We start from the raw sequence: 27486 nt of genomic DNA on the forward strand, positions 1-27486 counted from the left end.
TTGCCATTATTATGGACAAAACATTTACTCCCGAAGCAACGTAGATGTGATATGTTAGGTTTACGTCCCCTAAGAAGCTCATAAGGAGTCTTCTTAGAATGGGTCTAATCAGAGCTCGATTATGAACATAGCATGCAGTACTAATAGCTTCGGCCCAAAAATTTCGAAGTAGGCCGCTACATAACAACATCGTGCATGCCATATCCTCCAATGTTCTATTCATACGCTCAACAACACCATTTTGTTGTGGGGTTCGTGGTGCTGAGAAGTTATGCCCAACACCATTCTCCCTACAATATTCTATAAAAGCATGGTTATCAAATTCAGTGCCATGATCCGTACGAATAGATACTAATTTGGATTTATATTTGTTTTGGGCAAGCTTCATTAGAACTGCAAACTCTTCGAAAGTTTCATCTTTTGAGTTGAGAAAGATTGGCCAAACATATCTAGAGTAATCATCAACTAGAACAAAGATATACCTGGATCCACCTCTACTTCTTACCTTCATTGGGCCACATAAATCAATATGCACGAGTTCTAGTGGTTCATTGGTACTTATAATTCTCTTGGGTTTGAACGATGATCTCACATGTTTGCATCGAGCACACGAGTCACATAATGTTTCTTGATTGAATTTGATTGAGGGAAGTCCTTCAACCAAATCCCATCTCTTTAGCTTATTCAACGTTGTTGAATTTATGTGAGCAAACCTTTTATGCCAAAGACATGGATCATCTGTTGTTACTTTCATGAAGTGAATGAATTAGTAGTAATATCGTTTAGATCAATCATATAAACATTCCTTCTACGATATCCTTCAAGCACAACACTACTTGTTCCTTCAATTATTATTCGACAAGAATCTAAATGAAAGATAACTTTATTTCCTTTGTCGCATAATTGAGAGATACTCAGTAAATTGTGCTTGAGACCACTAACAAGGTAAACATCACTAATATCATGAGAAGAAGATATTCCGACTTTACCAACACCGATAACCTTGCCCTTCTTGTTATCACCAAATGTGACCTTACCTCCATCGAAGGGCTCAAGTGAAAGGAAAAAATTTACATCTCCAGTCATATGCCTTGAGCATCCACTATCAAGGTACCATAGGTTATTCTCTTTCACCATAACCTGAAAAATAATTAGATACGGTTTTTAGGTACCCAAGCTAACTTGGGTCCTTTGACGTTAGTCATTATAAAAACTAAATCTTTTCTAACCCAAACCCTTTTTAAAACCTTACGTTTTGGAGGCGAATGAGTTTGTCTGGGAACCGTCTTTGGTTGAGTTCTGGGTTTCTCATGATGTGGTCCTTCAGGTTGTTTTGGGGGAGCTTGGGCTTTGAAGGGCTCTTTAGGTTTAGATGTTTGTTTTGGTTTTGTAGTCTTCTTAAAGTCGAAGCTCATATCATAGAACCAACGATGATCATTGTTTCGTTCTTCACTTGTACTTGGTTCTGATGGGGTAAGTTCATTATCCTCAAAAACAGTGTCAGAAGCTTTAAAAAAGTTGATTCCTTTTCTTAAATCCCGAGCATATTTGACACAATTTTCTTGGACATGTCCAGTATGACCACATTAATTACAAATCAAATATTCTAGTAGATTTGAATATTTCTCCTTCTAAAATCTCGTTCGGAAGGGGTTGATTTGCATTTAGAGTGATCTCTACGACTATAGCACTCGTGCCCTAGTCCCATTTTCATGTTATTATCTGATTGCTCAGTTAGGAAATTTAGAACACGTGTGCTACCTTCCCATTTTTCGTGAACCTTTCTAGCATGTAAGAGTAATTCTTTTAAGGATTGTATCTCTTTGTTGCATTTTGAATGGTTTGACTCTACGACCTTGGGAGGGTGAGTCTCTTCATAATTGTCACGAAAGTTTTAGAATCTGTCATTAAGAACTCGTACCATCTCGGTATGCGTTCTTTTAGTATTTGATAGAACGATTTTAGATTCCTTTAATTGCTGAGCTAGAGATTCAATTTCCTTCTTTTGATCTGAAATCATGGCTTCTCTAGCCGTAGCTTTTGACTCAATAAGCTCTTTGAGTTTCCTCAATTCCAAGGTTATTGTTGGAATATGTGTCCTCCGACAATAATGCGATCACAACTGTTGATCATGATGATCACATGTTTAAGTCTCATTTTAAAGAATACAATTGGGAAGTATTTTTACTGACAACTGGTCCACACATATCGGTAATGATTGGTGACTAGAGTTTGACATTCTTGTCGTCGTGCGACGGTGGTGATCAGTTGATCCCCTAGGTCATACCTAAAGGATATTACTCTTAATTGATCATTTAATTGATCGTATAACGTTACGAGTTAATTAAATTACTTGAAAATTGACGGACGATTTTGGAAGTAAAATTTACGTATCTCATTATAATCTGATTAAATAAGATACGGTCTAAGTGATAGAATTGTTTTATTACTTGGATGAAATTATTGTTTAAGGAAACAATTGAAATTGAATGAATTATTATAAATACAAGATGTTGTGATTTATAAATTGGTAAATTATTTTGGTACAAGTAATTGTGAATTACTAAGTCAATTTTGTATATGACGTATTTTTATTAATACGTTGATTTTTAATATGTTAAAAATATATAACATTTTTACATGACATGTAACATGTGACAAATTGACAAAGATAAAATTGAATCCATTTTATCCCAATTTGGACCGAAATATTGGGAGAAATTAACATATATATTATGTTGATTAAAGTTAATGGAAAGCATAATGATGTTAGCCTAATACTAGCCATGCATACCTACACAATCTTGTAAAGAACACATTGTGCATGCATTGGCCACTCTTCCCCACCCCACCCGGTTTTGGACAAAAGAGGAGCCAAGGGTTTTCTCTTATTTTCTCCAATATACACTACATGCAAATCTAGTGTAGTATCAATTTTCATTCTAACATCATAATAATATTTTTAGAGAGATAAAAATATTTTCTTACTTCTTCATCCTCCTCTTGACCGAAATCCAAGAGGACCAAAAATATTTTGGGTCTTTTTATTTAAATTAATGTTATTCTAGTATTGATAATATTAATTTTATTAAGAGTATATCTTGGGTATCATTCCTTGGGAGAGATTCTACATTTGAGTCCTTTGTTCATCCATTTAAGGAGAGCTCAAGAACAAGAGAGTAGGAGAACTCTCTTGTGCCCTTAAGATCCGAAAATACCAATGTAAGATAAAGATTTCTTCTTTATATTGATTATAGTTTGCATGCATAAGATCACCAATTAATTTTATGATTAAATTAACATAAAACATATATGAATATGTTAGTATATAGATCTACTTTTCCTTCAATCGGTATCAAGAGCCATGGTTGTTTGCATGCAAATCGGTTAAAAGTTTTTCCGAGTTATACGATTAACATATAAAACTTATTTAATTTGTGTTATTATGATATATCACGAAAATCATTATGCATATTAAAATTTCTGGTACTAAAATGTTTTTAGGATATTTTGGTTAATTTATGGATTTTTATTGTTCATATTATATAATAATGGCATTAAAAATATGATTTTATGAATAAAATGTCATTTTCGGACTAAACTTAGCTAAACTTCGAATTTTCCAGTGATTTTTGGATATGTTGTCACATATATTATTTTGAGATGGCCTGTAAATTTTCATAATTTTTGGACTTATTATGCTCGAAAAATGGATTTTTCATTATTAAAGTCGGATTTAGATGAAAAATAGGTTAATATGAGATAAATTTCGAATCTAGTCATAGAAATTTAGTATGTTGTCACATGCAATTTTACAAGATATGTGTAAAATAATAGGCTATATTGAAGTCTTTATGCATGATTTATGATTTTTTGAAGAAAAATAGGATAAATAGTGACTTAATTAGTGAAATATTAATAAAACATACTCTATGACTAAGGAAAAACATCACATGTTGCATTTTATTATCTTTTTCAGATCTAAAATTGAAAAGTTGATGAATATAATTTTTCTCATGTTTTTATGATTATTTTGTTAAAACCGATAAACCGCAACATTGTTTTTCCGGATAAAATTCGAATTTTTTTAACCTAAGATTTGAACATTATGAGTGTCATGGTATTTTTCCAGAATGTTTATGAGTTTAAATTTCAAATTTCAAATTTATTTGAAGTTTTGTGATTTATTTGAAGTTTATACCTTTTTATTATAATTTTAAGTCCATTAATGAACAAATTTTAGAAATATGAGTTAATTATGGTCAAATAATTAGTGAAGACTAAATTTTGAGTCCTAAGAAGTTAGGGTAATTAACTTATGCATAAATATGAATTTATGTAATTTTTGTGATTATAAAACGTTGAATCACGCAAATCCGTAAAAACCGTGTAATATACGATATTGGCTACTTAAAGGCGATTTAGCATAAAATTGGGCATGTTCATACATATTATAATGCTACATTTTATTTATGATTGTCATAATTTTATTTTATGTAATTTTGAATTATGTAATTTTTACTTAGTATGGCCTTAGTTTTAATTGATATTACCCGAAATGTATGGGAATATCAATTCGGTTGTAATTTATTGTGATCTCGTATCAACGTTTTGTAATTTAATAGATTTATTTTATTTTATTTACAAATGTATAATAGGAAATTATGTAATTTGTTATGTAATTTTATTTATTTCGGAGTTCCCAAAGATGGATTTCTTCAAGATGGTGATACATAAAGACGGTGTTACCTCGAGATGCGTGCCACAACCGAAGTTCAAGGGACCATTGGAGTTGGTTTCCGAATATGTAATAGTTAATTAGATTTTCTATTTTAGGAAGGCCATACTAGGATTTACTTTTATGCTTTGCATTTTATTTATATGTCGCATGCATCGCTAAATCTCCATAACTAAAACATGCATCATCTTTCATCGAGTTTATCGACCGTGTCAATTACAATTATCGTAGTTCACCGCTTTAGTTCACTTAAAATGTGATAGATAATAAATTAACATGACCTCTCGCTAAAAATAAATAATTGAGACATAGCCTTACCAAATAGTAGAAACCATGAAAACCTATTTCGCGAGGGAGTGCACTCGGCCATCCCGGGGTACAAACCTTGTTACGTAGGGGAAGTGGGTGATAAATGTCTATCCACCGAATTCGTGTTGATGAGGATTTCATCGGCCATCCCGTGCCCAAATTAATGTGAATTTGGATCATGGACACATTTATTCGAAATTTGGATTGACCTCAACGGAAATATTCGTGACCGTAGTCGCATGTGTTCCGGGTTATAGATAAACATTAGAGTAATTTTATCGACCAAGAATTCTAAAAGTAGAATCGCTTAAACGTTAATCCACCAAGTTATATTAATAAGGGTTTCATCGGCTATCCCGTGCCTAAGTTGATATGAATTTGGGTCTTGGAATCATTTATAATAGTTGGGTAGAGGTCACTATATAAATGTTCATATCTTGTTAAATCTTTTTACAAGTATGATTTAAAAAGACAAATGTTAATATTTCCTTTTCCTCCATACTTGTAGTTCATTACAATGAATCCATCAAATGCTACCGCACCGATAACTATTGAGTCTTACCACAATGTTTTTGACGACGTTTGCTCCAACAATGATTTCGACACTACTAGAGAACTTCATTTTGGGATAGGTTCGGATGGAAACCTTAACTTCATCACCTCTTCTAAACCACCTACTACTACTAGATCTCGTGTGAGCCCGTCTCAGGAAGACTACCTCATACAATCTATAGGGTCTTTGTCTCTGGAAGATAAAGATGCCAAAACTAGTGGGAGCTCAAGCAATCAAGTTCTTGCTTCCAAGGACAAAAGGTTCAAGAAGAAGGGAAAGAAAGTCAAAAACTTCAATCAAGTTAATGGTGAGTGCCATTATTGCTATGGCATGGGACATTGGCTTAGGAATTGTCCCGAATATTTGCGAAATATAAGGGAAGGAATCATCACTCCAAAAGGTAAAATTCCTAAGGAAATTTATGTTATTGATATAAATTATACTTCCACTACGACATGGGTACTGTAACACCCCCATACTCCAAATGCCTTACCAGGACCACTCAGGTATAAGGATGCTACCATCTCGGTTACCCGAGGCATGATAATCATAAGACAATGAAGAAACATACTTTATTAAATAAGTTTAAGTGATTACATTACAAAACCAACTGTAAGCAAAATACAACTGTTCTCAAACTATAAACCAACTGAAAGGAACTGTTCTAATAAACACAGCGGAAGACTAAAGACTCTGATATGTGATGACTCCATCCCCAGCTAGATCCCACGCGTATCCAAGATATACCTGCCAAGCAACTGCTCACCACCCCCGAATGGATCACCACAGTTTTTAAAACATTTAAACGGGGTCAGTACTAATCACACAATTTACATATATATCAACAATCCAATAAACAGACGGCTGACTCACACCGTCACACATACAATCACACCAATTCCAATATCTCTCATTCGATCGACGTCCACTGGACCAGCCCCGCGATGGGGGACCGCAGCCGTACCCACCAAATCCCCGCTCTACATAGTGAGCGATAACCCTGTCCATTAATGTGCACATCCCCTTCCGTGGCGGGTTCCACGAAGGGCGAAACTAGGGCGTGAAGCCACTCCCGCAAGTGACTCCACTCAGCCGAGAACTCATCTCGAGAACCAGAGAACAATCAATCACAATCACAATCACAGCCGTCACAATACAATTACTATATCAAACAATCAATCTCAACACATCAACAATCATCCCATTATGGGACTAATACTGAGTGGGAAATCCTACCTGGAAAGCAACACAATCATCGACGATCTAGCAAATTGTCTCAAAACCTCTCCTTTACAAATCCTTCTCCTATCACATAATCACATAATCACAATCTAACCATAACAAATCATAAAAACCCCCAATCCCAAAATTAGGGTTTAACGAAACTTGACGAAATACTATAAAATTGGTATGCAGATCTTACCCTCGACGCAAGGATCACAAAGGTATAAAGAACGATGGAATCCAACCTCTCAAGCTCCGGGATTTGTCAACAATGCGATTAAGGTGATGAACGTAGTTTGCTTCCTCTTCTCACAGTGATTAGGTTTTGGAAAAGTGATTTGGAAACAATGACGGAAGTGTTTTATACTTTAATCGCATTATTAACAAAACCCGACAAAACAGCCCCCGTAAACCGGCTACTCGATCGAGTAGCTAAGGTACTCTGAAATCCCCCTATAAATCTAGTACAAAACAGTGGCGGAATCACTGTCGAACGGGATTAATAACACAGTGATAAAAGTCTAACTGATAAAAATTGAGAATATAAAATTCTCAATTATGAAGATTTGCAAAGCTCGGTCAAATACAAATGCCACTTTCCTAGAAAAAGGGCTAAAACAAAAATCCTCAAAGTGTTCAACTGAAAACATAAAGGAACAGAGTAGGATCTTCAGACTACTCGCTAGCTCTCACACTGATATCCCATCCATAAGAATACCTGTCATGTTATAAAACATAATGACCCACGATCGATGGGGAGTAACTAGACGTTCTCCCAGCCATGTTACACAATATAAATGGTATAGAAGAAATAATATATCAAAATAGATTGAAGTATTATAACAAAAGTAATTAAAATATGATATCAAAATTACGATCGAACAAACAAATCGTCTTTGCATGCTTAACAAAGAAAATTCCTCAAACAACAGAATGGAAATAATATAGTTCAGGCTTAGATTTTAACATGCTGGCAATACTGCTAAAAACCGTAGACCCTGCTCAGCCTACCATGTGCTAATTGTTGGGGACCCTGCTCAGTCAACCCACTAGTCACAAACCATAACGGAACCCTGCTCAGCCCCGGTCTAAGTACATGTACATGACTCTACGACAATCTGTACCAACGGAACCCTGCTCAGCCCCGGGGTAACAAATCAAATGGTGGTAAGAAAATAGTATACCTCAGTTTATTATTCCTTGCCTTCCCTCCAAATATTCCAAACTCAAAAATACCCAAAAGGTAGTATCTTATTTCAAGGTTTGTAAGTGAACTTACTCTTTTATTATCTCGAGTGAAAACTTTAACTGTATAATTATAAGGTATAAAATGATTTCGAAGTTTACATATGATAAAGCTACTGCTTTATACTTTAAATCAAGTCTAAATGAAAGTACTTTATGAAGATATGTATTATTTAGGCCTTTATTGAGACTTAGTCATAAAAACAGTTTTACAAAACAGAACAGCCTTACGGTAAAATTCATAATTAAATATATAAAAATAGAAATGATGCAAGGTCAATTTTCATGGTTTCCAGAAGGTTTTAGCTACAACTTTTATTCTTTGATAAACTTGTAATGACGAAAGTAGCAGGGGTATATAAATTGATTTGCAGAATCAGTCATAAAATGATAACCAGAATGTCTTAATTTATAAATCGACTTTTAGAATATATTTTGAGGTAAATTAAAATTTTACAGGATACTAGACATCCTAAAGTTTATTCATGAAAAATATGAGCTTATGTTTCGAAGGATAAATATGTTTTTCAAATTAAACTTTGAGCTAAAGACAGAATTGTTGTATTCTGGATAGATGTTCACAAATATTTGCTTCTGATCAAACCACACGTCCAAATGTTATGAAATTTTTTGTGTAGATCCTAGACTTGAAAATAACAGGACTTTATTCACAACATTTTTAAATATTCGAAATATAAACAGGGGATATAAATTTTACAAACAGATTGTCAGAATCGTTTATCAACAAATTTCGGTTTTGACTAAAACTTCCAATTTACTTTAAATTACGAAATGAAGGTTTCGAGGGCTAAAATTTAACACAACCTTAATATATAATGTCTCAGCCTTATATTAAAATTTCATAAATTGTTAATTAGTATAAGTATTTTAAAACTAATTAAAACAGTCCAAGTATACTATATTTGCAAGAATTGCAACAATAATGTAAAATACGAAATAAATACTTTAAATGCAAAACAATTACTATAAAACTTCATGGTGACTTATAATATGTCAAATGTTCCAGAAAAGTAATTTATAGCCATTTTACTCATAATTTCGAAATTAGTTATTATCAATTTATAGTCCAAATTATTAGTAAGTCCTCTAAATGTCAAAGTTCTTAATACAAGCAACTACAACAAATATATGGTAACACCGAGTAACGTCCTTTGTTACCTTAGTTGTCAAGGTCCGAGTCGATTAAATACTCGTCTTCTTCGGAGTCTTCTTGATAACCTATAAAATAAAAACACATATGGTATATTGCTCCATATGTCACGATTAAGTATATGAAATAAAACTATGATGACTATAAAACTACCTTGACTATTATTATTACTATTCTTACCAAAGTAGAAGAGATTACCAATAACAATTAGAGTTTTGAAGGAAAGGAATAGGATGAATTCTCTTGATATGTTTTCTCCTAAATTATGGTGGAAAACAAGCTTGTAAACTAGTAAAAAGAGTAGAAGAATTGATTCAAATTGCAAGAGCTTTGAAGTATGAATTGTAGTAGTTTGTACGTAAGAAATGAAGAGGAAAATGGAGTCCTTTAAATAGAGCAAGTGACCAGCCAAAGCAAGGGACAACAAGGCACAATTATTGGTAAATTCCACCCAAAAGAATAATATAAGGAAGCTATGAAGACAAGGGGCCGAACTATGGTATAGATTAGGGTTGTTTTTGCAATAAAATAAAAAGTAGGAGGCAAGCTAGATGGCCTCTAAAATATGGTGGGTGTATTATGTAGGGATCACTTTGATCTTATAATATATGTATAAGACAATTACAAAATATTACGGGTTTGACGGAATTAAATTCCGAGTCAAAAAGGATAAAATACGCATCAAGAGCGAACACCGATTATAAAACGAATTTAATTAAATAATTAAATCATATCCGTACTTGAAGGATTAAAATTACATCTCATAATTTAAAAGTGAATAAATGAGATTAGAAAATTTGCGGGTGTTACAACCTCCCCACTAAGAAAAGTTTCGTCCCCGAAACTTGAAAGGAGTTAAAGAGTGTTGATAGGGAAACGAGATTACCTTAATCGAAGAGGTGAGGGTGCTTAATGCGCATAGAAGATTCGGTCTCCCAAGTCTCCTCCTCGAAGCGGTTGCAACGCCAGAGAACCTTCACTAAAGGCACCACTTTATTCCTAAGGCGTTTTTCCTTCCTATCAGTTATCCGGATCGGTCTCTCCTCATAGGTCAGGTCTGGTTCGATCTCTAAAACTTCTGGTTCGATCACATGCGCGGGGTCACTAACGTACTTCCTCAGCTGGGATACATGGAACACGTCGTGAGTCTTACCCATCGAAGTGGGTAGCTTGAGCTTGTAAGCCACTTCGCCAACTCTCTCAACGATCGGATATGGTCCTATGAACTTAGGACTAAGCTTGCCTTTAATTCCAAACCGTTTCACTCCTTTCATTGGAGACACCTTCAGGAAAACCAAATCACTAACCTCGAACTCCAAAGGTCGACGGCGAACATCGGCATAAGACTTCGACGATCTGGGCGGCTTTCATACGGATGGATCAATCGAACTCGATCGATAGTGGCGCAATCACATCTGGTCCAAGGGCCAACACATCTCCAGGTTCATCCCAACACACAGGGCTACGACAACGACGTCCGTAAAGAGCCTCAAAAGGAGCCATCTTGATTGAGCGTGATAAGCTGTTGTTATATGAAAACTCAACCAAAGGTAGATGTCTCTCCCGGTTTCGAAAATCCAAAGCGCAGGCACGGAGCATATCCTCCAAGGTTTGGATTGTTCTCTCGGATTGACCATCAAAGTAGATAAAGATGAAAAGCAAAGTGCTCATCGGCAACCGGGTACCTAAAGCCTTTTGCAGAGCCTTCGAACTTAGAACGAGAACCTCGGATCACGATCGGATACTATCTCCAAGGGAACACCATGATGTCGTACCACCTCGGCAACGTGTAGGTCTCAAGTCGCTCCAAACTCCAAGTATCGCGAATCGGGATGAAGCGAGCACTCTTGGTTAAACGATCCACCACAACCCAAATACCATTCCTACCGAGATACGAGTCCTCGGTAGGGCCATTACGAAATCCATAGCCACACCGCCATTTCCATTCGGGAATTGGTAGTGGTTGCAACAAACCTCCAGGTCTCTTATGCTCAAACTTGACACGTTGACAAGTCATGCATCTACTCACATAAGCAGCAGTCTCATCTCTCATATGCGGCCACCAGAAGTGAAGCCTTAGGTCCTTGTACATCTTGTCGCCACCGGGATGCACCGAGAAAGGAGTTTTATGAGCCTCATCGAAAATCTTCTTTCTCAAATCATCATCCTTAGGTACAACCCAACGACCCTTAAACTTCAAAGCTCCACTGGAGTCATTAGCAAAGTCGATGACTTTCCCAAGACCCATCTTTACACGGATCTCAAAGAACAAAAGAGTCAACCAACTGCTTCTCACGGATTTCCTGAAAGAGGTCAGGTTCAGCCACCAAAGAGTTAACACAAACGGCAGGATCATTGAGGACCACGCCAATGGACATTTTCTCGAACTCGCGAACCAGAGCTTCGGGTAAAGCAGAGCAAGGGATAAGGGAATGAACATTCTTCCGGCTTAAAGCATCAGCAACAACATTAGCTCTTCCTTCATAGTACAACAGCTCCAGATCGTAGTCATTCACCAACTCAATCCAGCGTCTCTGTCTTGCGTTCAAATCCTTTTGCGTGAAAATATGACGCAGGCTCTTGTGATCAGTGTGAACCTTACACTTCACACCATACAAGTAATGACGCCAAATCTTAAGAGCATGAACCACAGCAGCTAACTCCAAGTCGTGGGTAGGGTAGTTTACTTCGTGAACCTTCAACTGCCTAGATGCATAGGCGATCACCTTACCTTCTTGCATTAGCACAAAGCCTAACCCATGCTTAGAAGCATCACAGAACACATTAAAGCCAACACCGTCTTCAGGCAAAGTTAGCACAGGTGCAGAAGTAAGACGCTTCTTGAGCTCTTGGAACGCCTTTTCGCAAGCCTCGGACCATAGAAACTTGGATTCTTTTTTTAGAAGTTGAGTCATCGGACGGGCTAACTTGGAAAAATCCTTAACAAACCTTCTATAATAGCCTGCAAGACCCAAGAAACTACGAATCTCACCAACATTAGATGGACTAGACCAATCAGAGATAGCAGAAATCTTTGCAGGATCCACCTTAATTCCTTCCTTCGAGATAATATGGCCAAGAAAAGCTACCTCGGAGAGCCAAAACTCACATTTCGAATACTTTGCATACCACTTCTGCTTCTGCAGGATGCCCAGAACAATCCTCAGATGTTCAACATGTTCGGCTTCAGACTTAGAGTAGACCAGAATATCATCGATGAAGACCACCACACACTTGTCAAGGAATTCTTGGAAGGTACGATTCATCTGATCCATAAACACCGCAGGGGCGTTGGTTAAACCGAAAGGCATAACCTTGAACTCATAGTGACCATACCTTGAGCAAAAGGCGGTCTTATGAATATCGGACTCTCGTACAGGGATCTGATGGTAGCCAGATCTCAGATCGATCTTAGAGAAGACGGAAGCGCCCTTCAACTGATCAAAAAGGTCATCGATACGGGGTAGAGGGTACTTGTTCTTTACTGTAACACGGTTAAGCTCTCGGTAGTCGATGCACAACCGCATAGAACCATCCTTCTTCTTCACAAAGAGGACAGGAGCACCCCAAGCCGAGGAGCTAGGGCGGATAAAGTCCTTCTCGATCATCTCATCCAATCGCTTCGCTTGATTCTTGTAACTCAGCGGGGGCCATACGATACGGGGCTTTAGCAATCGGACCGTGCAGGCACCAGATCGATAGAGAACTCAACATCTCGCTCGGGAGGAATACCAGGTAAGTCTTCGGGAAAAACATCGGGGTACTCGTTCACGATACGAACCTCCTTAAGCTCAGGTAACTCAGCAGATGAGGAAACAGAGCATAGAAACACTTGACAACCCTTCCTTTGTAGACTCATTAGTTTCAAGGCAGAAACGATCTTTATACCCTCCTGACGCCTACCACCATGGTGGGTAACTCGGCACCGCATAGGACTCTTTAAGGAAATCCTCCGATCTCAAGACCGGAAACGAGCGTCATAAAGGGCCAGCCAATCTATACCAAGGATCACATCGAACTCACCCAGAGGGAAGTCCAAAAGAGTGGTGGGAAAGACCTCACCAGCGATGAGAATAGGCACGTCAACATATGCCTTAACACAAGATATAGCTTCGCCAGAAGGTAAAGATATGGGAACGGGCTCAGCAGGAATGGATACCAGGGATGCTTTTTCAGCGAATTTAGAGGATATGACGGATATAGATGCACCAGTGTCAAATAGAATAAAAGCATGACGTCCAGAAACAAGGTACGTACCAGTAATCACATCCGGGTTAGCCTCGGCATCAGCTCGGCTCAGCACAAATATACGACCTTTAGGGCGAGCAGCACCTCCAGTCTTTGCAGTCGTGGCAGCAGCAGCAGTCTTAACAATTGATGTACCAGTATCATTCTTCGGGCATCTGTTAGCTTTATGACCCGGTTCATTGCACTTGAAGCAGACAATAGGGTCACCACCACAAGTAAGCCCAGGATGATAAGGGTCACCGCAAGAATAGCAAACGGCATCCTTCTTCACGAAGTCTTTCTTCTCATCAGTCTTCTTCCAGGCAGGTCGGGAGGTAAAGTGAGGTTTCTTAGGTCCGAACCTCCGGAGATTTATTCTTCTTGGGAGCGAGAATAAGTAGGAGAAGAAAAAGGCCTCTTTCGAGATGGTACATTAACAGGAGGGCAGCCTCCTCCTTGATTCGAGCTAAGGATCTCTCATTTAGCAAGGCGACATTGTAGATCTTTTCTACGGTATCCAGGTCTTTAGGCATCAAATGAGTGACCTCGGCTTTCCTTCCTGCGATAATAGAAAACCCTTCGGGCCTCATCGGGAGCGGCTCCTCAAAGCAAAGTGCGCAAGACTGTTGAAAAGGTCGGTGAAGTCTTGGACCGATAGGTTTCCCGCTTGCATTCCATGAACTCTTCGATCTTCCGGTGTTTTAGTTCTTCAGGGTAAAATCTTCTCTCAAGCATGGTGACGAATTCGGTCCATCCGAACCCAGGTGCTAAAAGGCCGGAACCAACAATCCTCCACCAATGGTCGGCTTCACCTTGCAGATAATGGACGGCCGGGTTCACCATGTCTTTGGTTTGGGACCTCGCAGATTTCAAACGTCGCTCCATCTGTCCGATCCACAGCCTTAGAGCCTCGGGGTCAATGACACCCTTGAAGAAGGTCAATCTGCTCTTCGCCATCTGTCCGGCAGCTCGGGAAAAACTGAACTCTCGCTGTCCACCGTTTCCTCTACCGTGTGGGGCCAAGTCTACGATCCTGTTGGTCAGGTGATTAAGCGAGTTGATGATCGCTTGGTTGATTCCGCCCGATCCGGAATCTCTTCCTGTTGACATCCACGTCCACGTCCACGTCCGCGTCCGGCCATCTTAAAAGAACGTTAACACTTAGTCAATGCTAAGCACTGATTTGCAAAAACAGATAAACTAGCATCCAAGTCCTTATTGGTTTCTACCCATCTCTCACTAAATTATTTATTAGGCATAATCCTACAGATCAATGTGTGAGCGTCGGGAGCGCGATGCTCGATACCAACTGAAATCCCCCTATAAATCTAGTACAAAAAATGGTGGCGGAATCACTGTCGAACGGGATTAATAACACGTTGATAAAAGTCTAATCGATAAAAATTGAGAATATAAAATTCTCAATTATGAAGATTTGCAAAGCTCGGTCAAATACAAATGCCACTTTCCTAGAAAAAGGGCTAAAACAAAAATCCTCAAAGTGTTCAACTGAAAACATAAAGGAACAGAGTAGGATCTTCAGACTACTCGCTAGCTCTCACCCGATATCCCATCCATAAGAATACCCGTCATGTTATAAACATAATGACCCACGATCGATGGGGAGTAACTAGACGTTCTCCCGGCCATGTTACACAATATAAATGGTATAGAAGAAATAATATATCAAAATAGATTGAAGTATTATAACAAAAGTAATTAAAATATGATATCAAAATTACGATCGAACAAATCGTAAATCGCATGCTTAAAAAGAAAATTCCTCAAACAATGAGAATGGAAATAATATAGTTCGGGCTTAGATTTTAACATGCTGGCAATATCGCTAAAAACCGTAGACCTGCTCAGCCTACCATGTGCTAATTTTTGGGGACCTGCTCAGTCAACCCACTAGTCACAAACCATAACGGAACCCCTCTCGACCCCGGTCTAAGTACATGTACATGACTCTACGACAATCTGTACCAACGGAACCCCGCTCACCGGGGTAACAAATCAAATGGTGGTAAGAAAATAGTATACCTCAGTTTATTATTCCTTGCCTTCCCTCCAAATATTCCAAACTCAAAAATACCCAAAAGGTAGTATCTTATTTCAAGGTTTGTAAGTGAACTTACTCTTTTATTATCTCGAGTGAAAACTTTAACTGTATAATTATAAGGTATAAAATGATTTCGAAGTTTACATATGATAAAGCTACTGCTTTATACTTTAAATCAAGTCTAAATGAAAGTACTTTATGAAGATATGTATTATTTAGGCCTTTATTGAGACTTAGTCATAAAAACAGTTTTACAAAAAGAAATGACCTTACGGTAAAATTCATAATTAAATATATAAAAATAGAAATGATGCAAGGTCAATTTTCATGGTTTCCAGAAGGTTTTAGCTACAACTTTTATTCTTTGATAAACTTGTAATGACGAAAGTAGCAGGGGTATATAAATTGATTTGCAGAATCAGTCATAAAATGATAACCAGAATGTCTTAATTTATAAATCGACTTTTAGAATATATTTTGAGGTAAATTAAAATTTTACAGGATACTAGACATCCTAAAGTTTATTCATGAAAAATATGAGCTTATGTTTCGAAGGATAAATATGTTTTTCAAATTAAACTTTGAGCTAAAGACAGAATTGTTGTATTCTGGATAGATGTTCACAAATATTTGCTTCTGATCAAACCACACGTCCAAATGTTATGAAATTTTTTGTGTAGATCCTAGACTTGAAAATAACAGGACTTTATTCACAACATTTTTAAATATTCGAAATATAAACAGGGGATATAAATTTTACAAACAGATTGTCAGAATCGTTTATCAACAGCTCGGTTTTGACTAAAACTTCCAATTTACTTTAAATTACGAAATGAAGGTTTCGAGGGCTAAAATTTAACACAACCTTAATATATAATGTCTCAGCCTTATATTAAAATTTCATAAATTGTTAATTAGTATAAGTATTTTAAAACTAATTAAAAAGCAGGTCCAAGTATACTATATTTGCAAGAATTGCAACAATAATGTAAAATACGAAATAAATACTTTAAATGCAAAACAATTACTATAAAACTTCATGGTGACTTATAATATGTCAAATGTTCCAGAAAAGTAATTTATAGCCATTTTACTCATAATTTTTGAAATTAGTTATTATCAATTTATAGTCCAAATTATTAGTAAGTCCTCTAAATGTCAAAGTTCTTAATACAAGCAACTACAACAAATATATGGTAACACCGAGTAACGTCCTTTGTTACCTTAGTTGTCAAGGTCCGAGTCGATTAAATACTCGTCTTCTTCGGAGTCTTCTTGATAACCTATAAAATAAAAACACATATGGTATATTGCTCCATATGTCACGATTAAGTATATGAAATAAAACTATGATGACTATAAAACTACCTTGACTATTATTATTACTATTCTTACCAAAGTAGAAGAGATTACCAATAACAATTAGAGTTTTGAAGGAAAGGAATAGGATGAATTCTCTTGATATGTTTTCTCCTAAATTATGGTGGAAAACAAGCTTGTAAACTAGTAAAAAGAGTAGAAGAATTGATTCAAATTGCAAGAGCTTTGAAGTATGAATTGTAGTAGTTTGTACGTAAGAAATGAAGAGGAAAATGGAGTCCTTTAAATAGAGCAAGTGACCAGCCAAAGCAAGGGACAACAAGGCACAATTATTGGTAAATTCCACCCAAAAGAATAATATAAGGAAGCTATGAAGACAAGGGGCCGAACTATGGTATAGATTAGGGTTGTTTTTGCAATAAAATAAAAAGTAGGAGGCAAGCTAGATGGCCTCTAAAATCTGGTGGGTGTATTATGTAGGGATCACTTTGATCTTATAATATATGTATAAGACAATTACAAAATATTACGGGTTTGACGGAATTAAATTCCGAGTCAAAAAGGATAAAATACGCATCAAGAGCGAACACCGATTATAAAACGAATTTAATTAAATAATTAAATCATATCCGTACTTGAAGGATTAAAATTACATCTCATAATTTAAAAGTGAATAAATGAGATTAGAAAATTTGCGGGTGTTACATACTCGATCGAGTGCCCCCTTACTCGATCGAGTACCCTAGTTACTCGATCGAGTACCCAACAGGTCAGAAACTATTTTATTTCGCAAAACTCCCTTACTCGACAGAGTAAGGCCTACTCGATAGAGTACCCCAAGACTCATAAATACGGAGTATTACAGTCTTCCCTCCTTAAAAAGAACTTCGTCCCCGAAGTTCAACCCATACATGAAAACAAACATACTAACTCGATCAAGACACAACAACGTGACTAAGAACTCAAAACAAAACTCCAACCCAAACATGAACTCGTAACACCAACTCCACTAACTATTCCTACCTCCACAACATGGCTCACGATATCGTATCCACTCCATTATATCTCTCTCAACACTAACTCCATACACTACCAAAATACTCATAACATCAAACGGAATGTTACATTCTACCACCCTTAAAAGGAACTTCGTCCTCGAAGTTTACTCAGACTCATAACACCATCCTCCAACTGTCAACACTATATAAAATATTCTCACACTCCAAAGCATCACACTACTACAAGCACGGCCATAGCCTTTTATAAGTATCATCCACAAAACAAATCCCTCCTTTACGCTACGCTAACACTCTACTTCCAATTATATTACAACATGCACCACCATGAAACTCTCTTTTATCGCATCCTACTCCTCTTAAGATAAATGTTACGTCCTCGTAACTCACTAATACTAAATCCTAGCTATATCGTGTCATTATCCTCATCACCACCGCATGTCAAAGATAACCACTTATAATCTAAACACTCGCCATGCATATATCCAAGGCTCTCTTACTTAAACATTCCTCATACCTCAACTCATTCGGCACACCACCTAACCTATGCCATAAAACTCATAGCAAAAACACCATACTAACTCTCCATTATTACTGCAAAACAACATACCTCTCTATGTAAAGCACCTATCTCCCAAACGCATAACTCACGATCCACACTCGTTACGTACACTCACACTAGATCCTCCAGTTCTTTCCTTTATTACCGCAAGACTCATACATAACTTAACACGACACTTATTATTCAACACCCTACACTCACTGTCTCAACAAAGGATTATGAACCACCTGCATATATCATATCATTACCACACATGTTCTACGAATCACTTGCCATTATCATGTCCACTAAAGCCTTATTTAGAACAAGATCAAAATTACTGTAACAACCTCTCACAACCGTGTTCCATCAACAAAATATCACTATACCATGACAACAGCAAAAGCATATACCACTCTATTTCATATCATACTCTACCCTCATTCCCAACTTAACCTGGTAAGAAACATCAATAACAAAACAACTGTATATCTTTACAAACTGAAACTCACAGGGAAGCAACATCAAACAAAACAACAATCTATGTATGACTGGTATGTTCTTTCGAAACTCGAATCATAATCATCCCGCCTACTCCACCACAACCGGTGACGGCATCACAACACCGCCACCAACAGCCACACCGCAGTGCGAAAATACCCGCATCACAACACCAAATATCGTGCCCGGATCACCACCCGACGCACCACAACCGCATCGATAAACATCACAACATACACAATCCCATAAGTACTGACTCAACATAACTTCTTGAACAAGAAAAACTTACTCAAATCCACTTTACTAAATCACAAAGCAACATATTATATGAATTAAACAGATAATAACCTCACGAATATCATCCCCTTACCGCATCACGGAATCAACATATATCATGAATACATACAAGTATAACCAGTCATGCCAGATCAATCAAATTATTACCCTTTTGAATATCATTCAATTAAATTACCGTGTCCAACATATATTCTGTAACATTCATAAAACAACTTTATAATTATCACACCATACCACTTCTTGTGAGGTCAGAACCTCACACAAACATTTACACATATCATAGACCCGTAATCACAACCGACTAGTCAATCCTGACCACGTAAGTTACCACTCGATAAAGGTTACCTGTCGCCCGAGTTTAACTCATATGCCCCTCATAACATATTCCCCCATTCGCACAACCATCACTTCCTGCCAAATATAACCATACCTTTACTATTCAACTATTAGCATCCGCCTCATCTAACCACATCTTATACCCTCTCACAATCATACACAACAATCAGGTCCCTACCAAATCAACCTCGTTAGAATTGCTACCTTTCTAATATACCATCACTCTTGACCATTAGTCAAAAACCATAACACTACCACTGTCCGGACATCAAACCTCTTCACTCATCTCTAAACATCACGATTTCTTTCCTATCTTTGGTTAACATCCCAAACAACGAACAACAAACCATCAACAAAATTACCTCAACATTATTCCCAATACTATCTTATTTGTATTGTCATCCAACTCTCCACCAAATATCTCGTATCGTTCCAATACTCCACCAACTTCTTACTCCCTTAGTTCCTCGAAACTCATTATCAATCATGTTGTCCTGAAACTCCTATATAACCATTAGCTAACATCCTCGTGATACTATCACACATTTCGATGATTCCTTACCTTTATATCACATAACTCCGGTGAACATTTTCCTCAGCTTTCTTTTGTCCTTCCTTTCTCTTTACACTCAATAATACCAATTAATAGTTCAACTCCTTATTCCTTCTACCTAGCTCTTTAGAAATCCAGTTGCCCCTTCGTTGCTTCAAAACTCAAATTCCATTATTTTCTACCGACATCATCTCAATCTTTCTTACCATGGATCTTCTCTTATTATGCTATCACTCACACTTGCCACTAATCTATCCATAGAATCAACGTTTAATGTTCAAACAATTGCATCTCTCTTTTTACATCTCTAGAAATCATAATTCATTTAATACCGTTAATTACCCAAGAAAATCACACAGTAGTTTCATCTTTTAATAAACCAAACCTCCCAAACTCACTCACTGTCTACAAATACACCTCGCGACATGTCTCCACAAAGTTCACTATATATTACTCTTCTCAACCTCTTTTAAACGAACTTTCACTACATATATCCATAACCCACACGACTCCTAACCATTTCCCTCCATAATTCTTTACACATCTCAAGCTGCCACTATCCACATCCTTACTTTCAATCTTTTTATTCTCACGTTCATTATACTCACATCATCCCTTGCCCATATTCACTTACTTTTACATTACTCAACACACAATCATATCACTCATCTTATCTCAGAGAACATGCTCTATGTCTCAATTAAGCCATAACGATCTTCCTTTTCTTTTCCCACTATCTATCACAACCACATATAACTCATGTCCTTCCACCGAACTCATATTCACCACAGGTGCCACTCCTTACATCACAATATTGGGTAACTTACGCATCAAGACCAACATACATGTAAAACAATGCATAAAGAAGTAATACAACACCTTTGAATTAAACATATTATGAAACGAATGTCAAAAGATAAACATATGACCCGAAACACGCATATGACCTGCACAGACCCCACTCGATCGAGTACCAGAACCTACTCGATCGAGTTGAGGCTACTCGATCGAGTGCCCAACATGCTCGATCGAGTGCCCCGACTCTTAACCCAACCCAAACAGACCTTCGATCTCGACCTACTCGACCGAGTAGCCTGGCTACTCGATCGAGAGACCCCATACTCGATCGAGTGCCCTAGGTACTCGATCGAGTGCCCAAAAACACGATTCTGGTCAAAATAACGACAAATACCCACTCGATCGAATCAAACCCACTCGATCGAGTCATGCAGACTCGTGAATACTACCCGCATGTTATCTCACATACCCCAACGTACTATGCATTCATTATTATTTCAACATTATGATTACAACTACGAATTCAAATCTGCGCGACTCCTCATACAATCAACAAAATAGTCTACTTCGTGTTATCAAGTGCCACATTATAAACAACCATCATGCTTTTCATCCAATTCGTTATACAAAACACATATCATTGAACCTCTATTCTTCATGTTACTTCTTACCAAAAGCCAAACATTACCATCTATCATGCTCATATAACATTCAACTTTCAATCATGTATTACCCGCATGTTTTAAATTTTCATAACTTTTCATAACACAAACCACACTCATACACTACAAATCCTATTTTCATGTTGCTAATACAAAAACATTACAAATCCACTTCATCACATAAACACTTCCATAATCAAGAAATTCATATCCTTACGAAATTGTCACTTCATCTTTTCCAATCAATTCATCTAGTTCAATCACATACTTCATCTAACAAGCGCATATGATACGATAGTAGACAATTACACGAACTTAATACATAGCTTTACGCAAACAAAACTACGAAAACAAATCTTATCACACCCCCTAACCACATGTTAGTAGGATTGCCTCATTATAAATCATTCGTCCTGCAACATCATTATTCATCACACATCCTCATATACGAACTACTTTCTTTTTCTACCATATCATTCATCATTCTCATATACTTTTCCAACGATTCCAACCAACATGTAAACCAACTATCATGCAACATGCTCTCAACAAGCCCTATACAAAATCACATCGTCACCATCTTTATCTACACATTCCCCATTCTCCACAATCATACATCCACTGGTTCACACCACACATTACCATATAGATACACAATACATAAGGTAAACACATAGCGATCCCGACTCATATCCCAAGGTGACCGGTTCAAAATTGTAGGGCGAGTTCGCGACTTTAGGACGTCTCCCAAGTCTTTGCATTAGCTCCTACAACCTTTACCCCTGGTTCATTTTAATTGACTCCCTATATTCATTGGATTTATTGGTTACAGGTTTCAGGATCGTCGCTCTGATACCATTTGTAACACCCCCATACTCCAAATGCCTTACCAGGACCACTCAGGTATAAGGATGCTACCATCTCGGTTACCCGAGGCATGATAATCATAAGACAATGAAGAAACATACTTTATTAAATAAGTTTAAGTGATTACATTACAAAACCAACTGTAAGCAAAATACAACGGTTCTCAAACTATAAACCAACTGAAAGGAACTGTTCTAATAAACACAGCGGAAGACTAAAGACTCTGATATGTGATGACTCCATCCCCAGGTAGATCCCATGCGTATCCAAGATATACCTGCCAAGCAACTGCTCACCACCCCGAATGGATCACCACGTTTTTAAAACATTTAAACGGGGTCAAGTACTAATCACACAATTTACATATATATCAACAATCCAATAAGCAGTGACTCTCACACCGTCACACATACAATCACACCAATTCCAATTATCTCATTATCGATCGTCCTTTGGACCAGCCTTGCCAGTGGGGGACCGCAGCCGTACCCACCAAATCCCCGCTCTACATAGTGAGCGATAACCCTGTCCATTAATGTGCACATCCCCTTCCGTGGCGGGTTCCACGAAGGGCGAAACTAGGGCGTGAAGCCACTCCCGCAAGTGACTCCACTCAGCCGAGAACTCATCTCGAGAACCAGAGAACAATCAATCACAATCACAATCACAGCCGTCACAATACAATTACTATATCAAACAATCAATCTCAACACATCAACAATCATCCCATTATGGGACTAATACTGAGTAGGAAATCCTACCTGGAAAGCAACACAATCATCAGACGATCTAGCAGCTGTCTCAAAACCTCTCCTTTACAAATCCTTCTCCTATCACATAATCACATAATCACAATCTAACCATAACAAATCATAAAAACCCCCAATCCCAAAATTAGGGTTTAACGAAACTTGACGAAATACTATAAAATTGGTATGCAGATCTTACCCTCGACGCAAGGATCACAAAGGTATAAAGAACGATGGAATCCGACCTCTCAAGCTCCGGGATTTGTCAACAATGCGATTAAGGTGATGAACGTAGTTTGCTTCCTCTTCTCACAGTGATTAGGTTTTGGAAAAGTGATTTGGAAACAATGACGGAAGTGTTTTATACTTTAATCGCATTATTAACAAAACCCGACAAAACAGCCCCCGTAAACCGGCTACTCGATCGAGTAGCTAAGGTACTCGATCGAGTGCCCCCTTACTCGATCGAGTACCCTAGTTACTCGATCGAGTACCCAACAGGTCAGAAACTATTTTATTTCGCAAAACTCCCTTACTCGACAGAGTAAGGCCTACTCGATAGAGTACCCCAAGACTCATAAATACGGAGTATTACAGGTACTGGATACCGGTTGTGGTTCTCACCTTTGTAATCATTTACAGGGTTTAAGAGATGTGAAGAGGCTTAGCAAAGGAGATGTGGATCTACGCCTTGGAAATGGAGCTCGAGTAGCGGCCGAATCCAAAGGAACTTATGTTTTAGCTTTGCTTAACGGATTTGAGTTGTATTTACATAATTGTTTTTATGTGCCTACACTCTCTAAAAACATTATTTCAATCGCCATGCTAGACATGGACGGTTTTTGTTTTGTCATTAAGAACAATTGTTATACTATTTCTAGGAATGAATTGGTTATAGGCCAAGCTTCTTCCATAAATGGCATTTACATTTTAGAGACCTCAAATCCGACTAATGATATCTATAACATTCAATCAAAGAAACTCAAATCAAGTGACCCAAGTGAAGCGTTCATTTGGCATTGTCGATTAGGTCACATAAACGAGAATCGCATCAAAAGATTAATTTCGACTAATGTGATTACACCATTTGATTATCAGTCATATGGTACATGCGAATATTGCCTACTTGGCAAAATGACTCGTAATCCTTTTAGTGGTAAAGGGACACGAGCTAGTGAACTATTGGGACTCATACACACCGATGTATGTGGACCAATGAGTATCACCGCTCGTGGAAATTATGACTACTTTATAACCTTCACCGACGACTTGAGTAGACATGGGTATGTCTATTTAATGAAACATAAGAGTGAAGCGTTTGAGAAATTCAAGGAATTTCAAAACAAAGTAGAGAACCAATTGGACAAAAAGATAAAAGCACTACGTTCCGATCGTGGTGGAGAATATCTTAGCCTTGAATTCGATTCACACTTGAAAGGTTGTGGTATTATATCACAACTTTCTCCACCCGAAACACCACAACTCAATGGTGTTGTCGAAAGGAGAAATCGAATTCTACTTGATATGGTTCGATCAATGATGAGTCAAACCGAGTTACCAAACTCGTTTTGGGGATTTGCAATCCAAACTGCAATTATATCTTTGAATAATAGTCCCACTAAGGCCACCGGAAAAACTCCATTTGAGATGTGGAAAGGAAGGGTTCCTAATCTATCCTACATGAAAATTTGGGGATGTGATGCTTACGTCAAGACTAAGAATGACAATAAGCTTGCTCTAAGATCTGAAAAATGCACCTTTGTAGGTTACCCTCGAATTCTCGAGGATACTACTTCTACAAACCTCAAGATAACAAAGTGTTTGTGTCTTGCGAGGCTGTCTTCTTAGAAAGAGAATTTATTTCTAAGAGACAGAGTGGGAGAAATTTTGAACTTGACGAAGTTCAAGAGCCACAAACCGAGGTAGAGACGCAAGAAGATATTCCTTCGTCGTCTAACGCGGTTGTACCTCCTCCACTAAGAAGGACGGGTCGAGTAATTCGCCATCCCGATCGATATGTGGGACTTATCGAGGAAGATGGAAAAATCGATGTGTTACTTATAGAAAGTGACGAGCCCGCCACCTACAAGGCCGCAATCTCTAGTCCAAATTCCTCCTTATGGCTTGAAGCCATGAAGTCCGAAATGGATTCTATGCATGAAAATCAAGTTTGGGACTTGGTAGATTTGCCTAAAGGGGCAAGACCTCTTCAATGCAAATGGATATTCAAAATCAAAAATGGCATAGAAGGACATGATGATGTCTACAAACCTAGGCTAGTGGCAAAAGGATTTACCCAAGTCCAAGGTCTCCATTATGATGAGACCTTCGCACCCGTAGCCATGCTAAGATCCATACGGATTTTGTTAACGATCGCCACATTTCATGATTATGAAATATGGCAAATGGATGTCAAAACCGCTTTTCTAAATGGGCATTTAGAAGAGGAGGTGTACATGATACAACCCGAAGGTTTTGTTGATTCTAAAAATACTAACAAAGTGTGCAAGCTTAAGAGATCCATTTATGGTCTTAAGCAAGCATCTAGAAGTTGAAATCATCGATTTAATCATGTGATAAAAGAGAATGGTTTCACTCGAAGTGTTGAGGAACCATGTTTATACATGAAATTTAGTGGGAGCAATGTTGTGTTCCTAATCTTGTATGTCGATGACATACTACTCATTGGAAATGATATTCCGATGTTGTCTTCTGTTAAGAAGTGGTTAGGTAACCACTTCCAAATGAAGGATTTAGGAGAAGCACAACGCATATTAGGTATCCGGATCCATAGAGATAGATCCAAGAGGATATTGGCACTAATTCAAGAGTCTTATGTTGATAAGATTCTTGACGATTCAAAGCATGGACAAATCCAAAGGGGATTGGTACCTATGGTAACCGGGACGATATTGAGCAAGACTCAATCTCCCTCCGAACCCCATGATGTTGAACGCATGAAGACGATCCCTTATGCTTCCGCTGTTGGATCGATCATGTACGCCATGATATGCACACGTCCTGATGTCTCGTATGCTTTAAGCATGACGAGTAGATATCAAGGAAATCCAGGTGAGAGTCACTGGATTGCCGTCAAGAACATCCTTAAGTACTTGAGAAGGACTAAGGATTCTATCTTAGTGTTTGGAGGAGACACCGAACTCCGTGTTAATGGTTACACGGACTCAAGTTTTCAAACAGATAGAGATGACATGAAATCACAAGCTGGTTTCGTTTTCATGCTCAATGGTGGTGCCGTAAGCTGGAGAAGCTTCAAGGAAGTCAGAATCGCGGATTCTACAATGGAGGTGAGTACATTGCAACATCGAAGTCGCTAAGGAAGCTGTTTGGATCAGGCAATTCACAGAAGGTCTAAGAGTAGTACCTACCGCCAATGATCCCATCACTCTCTATTGTGATAATAGTGGGACGATCTTCCAAGCTAAGGAGCCGAAGTCTAGTAATAGATCTAGACATGTACTTAGAAAATATCATGTAATAAGAGATTTCATTGAAAGAAAGGAAATTGCGATTTGTAAGGTTGGGACCGATGACAACATAGCCGATCCGCTCACCAAGCCTTTATCGCAGGCTAAACATGATGGACATATGGCGTCCATGGGACTTAAACGTGTACCAAGTCTATGTTAGATTTTGAAATGAAATAAAAGCGTTGTTTTTGTTCATGTTCATAATCACATTTGTCTTTTATCCTTAATTTATACATTGTTACATCCAAACGGGTTGTAGTGACAATTGAACCCCGTTAAAGTGAACACGGATTAACATAGTATTTGCCCATAGTCACTTGTATGAGGTGACGTCTCGAAGTGACTAGAGTGTGATGCGATTGATGGCAAGTTCAAGTGCCATAGAGTCATGTGAGATGACTAGTCGATCACATAGGTAGACTGTTAGGAACATTTTGTCGGGCCTAATGACCGCTTATGGAGTTCTAGCAAATTTATATAGCCTGGTCGTGGCGAGAGCTGCTATAGTATTCAAATGAGTCGATTCTTTTGACTAAAGACTATTCGCCTAAGATGGCACAGTTTCAGATTAACTTTGATTTATGTTACTACGACCTTCGTAAATGGGGTCAAATGGGCATATTTTGGGTTATGATGGCTGTGGCTAGTCGAAGGGAATGAGTGCGATAGGAATTGTCCACCCCTAGTCAGGGTTATAAAAATATCTCAGGGCCACTTGAGGAGTAATGAACTGGAAATGCGTGGCCACGCTCGGATTGTATCCATGGTGGATTAATCCGGTCAATCAGTTATTCTCCAGATCAAGGAAACCACTCTCGATATGATC

General features: G+C 37.9%; 1 long non-coding RNA gene across 1 annotated transcript; it reads right to left on the reverse strand.

Moving 5' to 3' along the window:
- Positions 1-7350: 7350 nt before the first annotated feature.
- On the reverse strand, positions 7351-9649 carry LOC141621882 (uncharacterized). Its single transcript, XR_012532756.1, has 2 exons — positions 9249-9649; positions 7351-7542 (listed from the first exon to the last, which is right to left on the reverse strand). It is a non-coding gene; the product is annotated as an uncharacterized LOC141621882 (long non-coding RNA).
- Between the last annotated feature and the right edge of the window lie 17837 nt (positions 9650-27486).

This window comes from Silene latifolia, chromosome X (assembly GCF_048544455.1).
Source record: "Silene latifolia isolate original U9 population chromosome X, ASM4854445v1, whole genome shotgun sequence".
Classification (NCBI taxonomy): domain Eukaryota; kingdom Viridiplantae; phylum Streptophyta; class Magnoliopsida; order Caryophyllales; family Caryophyllaceae; genus Silene; species Silene latifolia.